Here is an 8,698-nt window from a genome sequence, read left to right on the forward strand (position 1 = left end):
TAAGGGCGCAGCACACTTTCAGTCCACACCCACACCACACACACCAAGATGCTGGCACACAGGAAAGCGACTCATGACCGCCAGGTGCAGTGGCTCACGCCTGTAATCTCAGCACTTTGGGAGGCCAAGGCAGGCGGATCACAAGGTCAGGAGTTTGAGACCATCCTGCCCGGCACGGTGAAACCCTGTCTCTACTAAAAATACAAAAAATTAGCAGGGCGTGGTGGCGGATGCCTGTAGTCCCAGCTACTTGGGAGGCTGAGGCAGGAGAATGGCGTGAACCCGGGAGGCAGAGCCTGCAGTGAGCCGAGATCGCGCCACTGCACTCCAGCCTGGGCGACAGAGCGAGACTCTGTCTCAAAAAAAAAAAAAGAAAGTGATTCATGACACACTAAGACCCCACACACGCTCACACGTTAAGACCACACACACATGCTAATACCTCACACATGCTAAGACCTCACACACGCTAAGACCACATGCTACTGTCAAGGTCCAAATCACAGTCTCCCAGGCTGGCGTCTTCAGCCCCAGTGCGGTTGTGTGTGGAAGGCAGGTGTCCCTGTCCCCCAGGACCGCCCCATCCCTGCCTACTGTGGGACCCTAGATATCCAGGTGGCCTCACCGTCCCAAATGACCAGACCCCAGCCGGGCCCAGGTTGGAAGGGTAGGCTCTGTGTTCCTGACATCCTGCCCCAAATGGTGCTGGGTCCCCGGGCTTGGCTGGGGGAGCCCAGCCCCACAGGGTCCAGCAGCAGAGCCATGGCTCTGAGGAGGGTGAGGTCACCTGCCTGCCGGCTCTGGAAGGAAGCAGCTGCCACCGGTGACGTCCCGGAGAGGGAAGCCGTGCTGGAGTCACCCAGGCCTGTGCGAATCACGGCTTCGTCACTGGCTGTGTGGCCTTCCTGAGTTACTCAACCTCTCTGGGCTGATTTCCTCGAGTGCCAGATGGGGCTGGGGAGCCTCTCCGAGCTCGCGGCAGGGGGCTTGCTGATGTCACAGAGAACCCACAGGTCAGCGGCAGGGCCCCCGGACACAGCACAGGCCTGGGGCTTCTCCCCTACCACATCTGGGCAGCTTTGTGTGTGGGCCGCACCTGCCGAGGAGACAGGGTACACACGGCCCGGGCCCGGGGGGCTACTTGGCAGCCGGGGACAAGGTCCTAGGTGCTTGCCAGAGATTGTGGCTGGAAGCAGCCTGTGCCTCCCTGTGTCCCCGGGAGTGGCCTGGCAGAGAGCCCGGCCTTGGTGCAGGGTGCAGAGAGAGAAAGAGCCCAGGTCCGGCCAGTGGGGCCCGGTCCAGCCAAAGGGCAGCTTGCAGGAGCAAGGCCCCCGGCTTCCTGTGGGAGGGGGAGCCCTGGCCGGGGGCAGGGCACACCTTCAATGACCCATTGCCCTGCAGGGCCTGGATCACGCAGCTCCCGGCTCCACCCCCCTCCCCTCCTCCTGGGGAAGGCCTTGAAGGGCTGAGGTTCAGTCACCCCACACCCCTGTGTTGGACCAGAGAGGAGGCAGGGGGGTGGCCACAGAGCACATGTCCAGCACTGGTGAAGCCAGATGGTCCTCCCCCTCTTCTGGGCCATCCCCTCGCTGGCCTGGTGCAGGGGGTGGGGTGGGGCAAACCCAGTTCTGGCATGTGGGGGTCCTGTAGTCACTGCACCATGACCAAGTGAGCCTGAATGAGAGAAGGGACGGGCAGGCATCCCTGGCTCCCTTTGGGCCCGTGCCTCTGCTCTCTCCCAGGAAAGACGGCCAGGCCCCATTTACCGAGCATGGCTGTGAGCTCACCTCCTTGGGCCGCTGAGGTGGCCGGGCCACAGGTAACGAGGGAGCAGTGTTGTCTTCTGTGACAGCACTGCCCTGGAGATGGCAGGCGCCTGGCATCTGTGGGACCCCAGCCAGGACCTCCTACCCCAGAGCCCCGTTTCCTCCCCTGGGGTGAGCGTCCCCCACTCAGGGTCACTCTGAGTCAGCCCTGGGAGGGTTCTGGTGCAATAGACAGGAGGGTTCTGGTGCAATGGGCAGGCCAGGGGTGGCCTGGGGTCCCTCTGGGGTCCTGCACCCAGGCAGGTGAACAGCCTCCCAGGCAGAGTCCCTCGGCCGCGGGCATCAACTGCACTGTCCGGTGGAGCCTCCACAGAACAGGCACTAAGGTGGCACCAAGGTGCCCCCGGCTGCTGGCCTGGGTGGGTGCTGAGGGTGGGAGTGTAGAGCTTGGGGCCTGGCCGGTGTCCCCTGCTGGGAGGAGTGAGGTGTGTGTGGGCTGCCTTCTAGGTTCCCTCATAAACCAAAAATAAAATTATAAGCCCTGAACTGTCTGAATGGACCCCTGGTCTTAGCCACGGGCATTCCAAAATTCACCTGAAAAACTAGCTCAGCTGTGACGGGAAGGGGGTCAGACGCACCTCATGCCTCCTCCCTGTTGGAATTCAGGCACAGTTGACCAGCATCAGCATCACCTCAGGCCTTGAGTCTGATAAGAAGCATTTATAGTTGATTCTCTCTGAGGCCTGTGACCTGGTGTCTTCATCTGCGATAAAGCCTTCATCTCCATAATCCCATATTGTAACCAGACATTCCCTTCTACTGATAATAACTCTGTGTGTTTTTTTTTTTTTTTTGAGACGGAGTCTCGCTGTCCCCCAGGCTGGAGTGCAGTGGCGCAATCTCGGCTCACTGCGGGCTCCGCCTCCCGGGTTCACAACCATTCTGCCTCAGCCTCCCAAGTAGCTGGGACTACAGGCGCCCGCCACCATGCCCGGCTAATTTTGTGTGTGTGTGTGTGTATTTTTAGTGGAGACGGGGTTTCACCGTGTTAGCCAGGATGGTTTCGATCTCCTGACCTCGTGATCCGCCCGCCTCAGCCTCCCAAAGTGCTGGGATTACAGGCGCGAGCCACCGCGCCCGTCCCTGATAATAACTCTTTCCACCAATTGCCAATCAGATTTTTTTTTCTGAGACGGAGCCTCGCTCTGTCGCCCGGGATGGAGTGCAGTGACGTGATCTCGGCTCACTGCAGCCTCTGCCTTCTGGGTTCAAATGATTCTCCTGCCTCAGTCTCTCAAGTAGCTGGGATCACAGGCGTGAGCCACAACACCCAGCTAGTTTTTGTATTTTTTGTAGAGACGGGGTCTTGCCATATTGCCCAGGCTGATCTTGAACTCCTGGGCTCAAGTGATCCTCCTGCCTTGGCCTCCCAAAATGCTGGGATTACAGGCGTGAGCCACTGCACCTGGCCCAGAAAAATTTTAAATCTATCTATGATCTGGAAGCCCTCATTCGAGTTGTCCTACCCTTCCAGATGGAACCAATGTAAATCTTACATGTATTGATTGATGTGTCATATCCCTAAAATGTATGGCCGGGCACGGTGGCTCACGCCTGTAATCCCAGCACTTTGGGAGGCCAAGGCAGGAGGATCACAAGGTCAAGAGATCGAGATCATCCTGACCAACAAAGTGAAATCCTGTCTCTACTAAAAATACAAAAATTAGCTGGGGGTGGTAGTCCCAGCTACTCGGGTGGCTGAGGCAGGAGAATGGCGTGAACTCGGGAGGCAGAGCTTGCAGTGAGCCGAGATCGGGCCACTGCACTCCAGCCTGGGCGACAGAGCGAGACTCCGCCTCAGAAAAAAAAAAAAAAAAAGGTTTGTCCAGGAAATGCACGTAGGAGCTGGTCACTCTGTTTTGAGTCCTCTCAGAGGTATTGGACTTCTAGAGAGAGAAACTGAGACACGTAAGAGGGCGAACATGCCTCAGTGGTGACACACTGGGGAGTCCCGCCCATGACCCGTCCACGACCGGCACACTCAGCCTGCTCCACGGAACCCCAGGCCACAGCTCAGTTCCTCCACGCCCCACCCACTCCACGGAACCTCAGGCCACAGCTCAGTTCCTCCACGCCCCACCTGCTCCACGGAACCCCAGGCCACAGCTCAGTTCTTCCTTTCAAGAAAAAAAAAGTGGGAAATAAATAATGTAAGACTCAGGAAAGACAAGAGAACGACCTTCCAGGCACCCCGCTGGTTTTATGGCGCCTCTCCTTGTAAGTGTTGGTGTAAAATTGAATATGCCGAGGACATGCTGGGTTTCCCAGTGCCCTGGCTGGTTCCATATTATGGTCTTTTGGGGCACATTTTAAACTGATGGGCAAATTCCATCCAGGAAAAATTCAGAGCCCAAAGGTCGGCCTGCAACTACAGAACTATAGAGTTCCTGGCCAGGCGCGGTGGCTCACGCCTGTAATCCCAGCACTTTGGGAGGCCGAGGCAGGCGGATCACCTGAGGTCAGGAGTTTGAGACGAGCCTGGCTGACAGAGTGAAAGCCCATCACTACTAAAAATAAAAAAATGAGCCGGGCGTGGTGGCATGCACCTGTAATCCCAGCTACTTGGGAAGCTTAGGCAGGAGAATAGCTTGAATCTGGAAGTCGTGGAGGTTGCAGTGAGCTGAGATCATGCCATTGCACCCCAGCCAGGGCTACAAGAACAAAACTCTGTTTCCAAAAAAAAAAAAAAAAAAAGAACTATAGAGTTCCTAAGTTCTCTACCTCTCTGTTTCCTTTGCTGCCTGCTTTAAAGCTGCTGTTACACTTTTTGTTTTTTTTTAGGTAGAGTCTCACTGTGTTGCCCAGGCTGGAATGCAGTGGTGCGATCTCGGCTCACTGCAACCTCTGCCTCCCGGGTTCAAGTGATTCTCCTGCCTCAGCCTCCCAAGTAGCTGGGATTACAGGTGTGCGCCACCACGCCTGGCTAGTTTTTGTAAATTTAGTAGAGACGTGGTTTCGCCATGTTGGCCAGGCTGGTCTTGAACTCCTGGCCTGAGGCAACCCACTCGCCTTGGCCTCCCAAAGTGCTGAGATTACAGTTGTGAGCCACCGTGCCTGACCAGCTGTTACTTTTCTACTGAGATGACATCCACAGTTTGCATCTAGATGTTTCTTTCTGTTACTGTTTTTCTAACCAGTGACTTTGTGTTGTTATGTCATGGTTGGAGGTGTAAAGCAAAAGCTGTAGGGTTTTTGGATGAGTGTATATGCGTGTTTAGATGTGTGTTTAGATGTGTTTATGTGTATGTGCGTGGATTCTGTTACATGTTTTGTGGCCACAAGGTACCAAACTGGCTTAAGGAGTACACATACATTTAGTACATAACAACAAATTTCACGTGACTTAAGTAAAATTTTTTTTTTTTTTTTTTTTTTTTTTTTTAGACACGGAGTCTCGCTCTGTTGCCCAGGCTGGAGTGCAGTGGCGCGATCTCAGCTCACTGCGAGCTCTGCCTCCTGGGTTCACGCCATTCTCCTGCCTCAGCCTCCCGAGTAGCTGGGACTACAGGCACCCGCCACCACGCCTGGCTAATTTTTGTATTTTTAGTAGAGACAGGGTTTCACCATGTTAGCCAGGATGGTCTCAATCTCCTGACCTCATGATCTGCCTGCCTTGGCCTCCCAAAGTGCTTGGATTACAAGCATAAGCCACCGTACCCGGCCTTTTTTTTTTTTTTTTTTTTTTTGAGACAGAGTCTCGCTCTGTCCCCCAGGCTGGAGTGCAGTGGCACGATCTCGGCTCACTGCAAGCTCTGCCTTCTGGGTTCAGGCCATTCTGCCTCAGCCTCCCGAGTAGCTGGGACTACAGGCACCCACCACCATGCCCAGATAATTTTTGTATATTTTAGTACAGACGGGGTTTCACCATGTTAGCCAGGACGGTCTTGATCTCCTGACCTCATGATGTACCCGCCTCGGCTTCCCAAAGTGCTGGGATTACAGGCGTGAGCCACTGCGCCCAGCCAAAAGTATTGGTAAAGTAATACAAGAAGTGCCTTAAAAACTGTCAGCATACGTTTTTGTTTGCATTTGTTGATTTACAAGGGGTCAAAACTTGGCATAAGCATTATAAAACTCTAAACCCAGCTGAAGGCCAGGCGTGGTGGCTCACACCTGTAATCCCAGAACTTTGAGAGGCCGAGGCAGGTAGATCACCTGAGATCAGGAATTCGAGACCAGCCTGGCCAACATGGCAAAACCCCATCTCTACTGAAAAATACAAAAATTAGCCAGGTGTGGTAGTGCATGCCTGTAGTCCCAGCTACTTGGGAAGCTGAGGCAGGAGAATCACTTGAACCTGGGAGGGGGAGGTTGCAGTGAGCCGAGATTGCGCCATTGCACTCCAGCCTGGGTGACAGTGAGACTCCATCTAAAAAAAAAAATTATAGGAAAACGTTCTTTCTACAAAAATTCTTATTAAAAGGTAAATAATTTTGTCTAATTCAAAGCTTATTTGAAGTTTACGTATAAAACGAGTTAAAAAGAACAAGGAAATAAGAGAGACCAAGGAAAGTTATAGATATAAAGAGGTCTTTTTGTTAAGTAAGGTTAAAAGAAAAATAATTTTATATGAGAAGGAATCTTGTATGGTAAATTTTTGTCCTTAAATAAATGACTGGTTGTTTAAAAAAAGGGATGTTCAGGACAAACTAGAAAGTCCACAAGTCGTGAATGGTCTCTGTAAGCTGCAATACATTTGGTAAAAAAGGAATTTATAAAAATGTTACATGATAGATCAGGTGCGGTGGCTCATGCCTGCAATCCCAACACTTCGGGAGGCCGAGGAGGGCGGATCACTTGAGGTCAGGAGTTCGAGACTAGCCTGGCCAACATGGTGAAACTCTGTCTCTACAAAAATATAAAAATTATCAAGGCATGGTGGTGCACGCCTGTAGTTCCAGCTGCTCAGGAGGCTGAGGCAGGAGACTCAATGGAACCTGGGAGGCGGAGGTTGCGGTGAGCCGAGATCATGCCACTGTACTCCAGCCTGGGGGACAGAGTGAGACTCCATCTTTAAAAAAAAAAATTGTTTTAAGGGGTAATGAATGCCGGTCCATGTCCATTCCTATCTGGCCTAGAAACTTTAATGGGCTGTAAATCTTTTAACTGTAAGTCCCTGGGTCATAGGGAGTCTCACTGAGGGACAGGATTGACTGAGGGTAGGCAGCCACACCAGCCCAGCAATGCTATGAGACACAATAAAGATTTGGTAGCCATTGATGTTGCCTCTGGCAAATCTTGGCCAGAAGGGGGTGAATGTAAGCCAAATTAAATTCTAAGGCCCCCCCTGCCATCCGAATGGACCCTTCTCTCAGCCAAGGGTGTTCCAGTGTTAACCTGGAAACTTGCTCAGGCCATGGCCGGAAGGGGTCGTGGGTCATGCCTCCTCCCTTTTGGAATTCAGGAAAAGCCGACTAGCATTAACATCAACACAGGCCTTAAGTCTGATAGGAAACATTTACAATCTATTCTCTCTGAAGCCGGTGACCCGAGGCTTCAGCTGCGTGGAAAACCACAACCCCTTACTGCAACCCAGACGTTCCTTTTTATTGATAATAACTGTTTCAATCACTGTCAATCAGAATCATTTTGAATCTACCTATAACATAGAGGTCTCCCCACACCACCCCAACTTATCCTGCTCTTTCAGATTGAACCCGTGTAAATAAATCACGTCTCCCTAAATTGTATAAAAGCAAGCTGTGCCACATGCACCTCAGGCACCTCCCGAGATGTCATGTGTGTGTCGTTAACCTTGGCAAAACAAACTTTCTAAAGGGACTGAGACCTTCCTCAGTTTGCACCCTCCAGGCTGGGTTCTCTGTCCCTCAAGCACCCCCTGGCCAGACAGTCCCTGCTGTTCAGAGGCAGCCAAGGCTTTCTGGTCCGACCCCAGGGGCTGGAGGTGGGGGCAGGAGGTGGTAACTGGGTTGGGGGATGTTTTCTTGGTTGCCAAAGCAGAGGGTCCCCCCCCGCTGCCCAAGATGCTGAGGGTGGTCCCTGGTGTCCTATTCCTGAAGCTGCCAGAGGAAGTCCCTCCGGAGGGCCGGCCCACAGCAGAAGGGCCGCTCCTGCCCTCGGAGGGCAATCTCAGGGTTGAGAAGGTTACAGCCACCATCCACCACCAACCTAGCTGCTTGTGCCAATCCCGCTGGCCAAGGCCATCGGCTCTATGGCTAGAGGCCTGGGCAGCCTGTGTCCTGCTTACCAGGAGGCCACAGATGCGGGTGGGTGGGGTGGTGGGGTCTTGGCAAGACGTGCTGGCCACACCTGTCCGGGGCACCTTCTCCCTGGGGTGTGACTCAGCCATGCTCCTGAGCAGGGGCCTCTGAGCTGAGCCTCGCTGCAGCTTTCCCACCTGCAGAACCCTCACAGGTGTGCTCTCATCGCACACCACTGAGGGACAAACAAGGCAGGGCGGGCCTCCATCTGCCGCAGGCCACAGCCGTGAGTGTGCATGCGAGTGGACGTGCTGGTGCCTGTATCTGCGGCCGGCGTGGCTTCCCTTACATAACTTTCCATGCTGTAAAAACAGCTCGGCCTGCCCTGCATGGGAACGGCAGAGGCCTCAGAGGAGGCACAGAAAGGAGGCTGGATGCTGAGATGTTTTCCGAAGGTGGAGCCAGTGACGGCAGTAATGGAGGCAGGCTGGATTCCCACGGGCTGAGGCTGCGTGGACACTCCTCCTGGCTTCTGCCCCAGGGCCTGCACCAGCGTCTCAGACCCACCAAGGTGTCCCAGAGGGGCAGAGTCAGGGCCGAGCATGGACACAGCCTGCCCTCTGCCCGTAGCCACAGGGGGACCGACCCTCAATATCCAGCCACCTCGCTGACCTGTGGGTGTCCCTGAGAGGCAGCCAGGGCTGAGGCAAA

The sequence above is a fragment of the Pongo abelii genome, chromosome 1, assembly GCF_028885655.2.
Source record: "Pongo abelii isolate AG06213 chromosome 1, NHGRI_mPonAbe1-v2.0_pri, whole genome shotgun sequence".
In the NCBI taxonomy this organism is placed as follows: Eukaryota; Metazoa; Chordata; class Mammalia; order Primates; family Hominidae; genus Pongo; species Pongo abelii.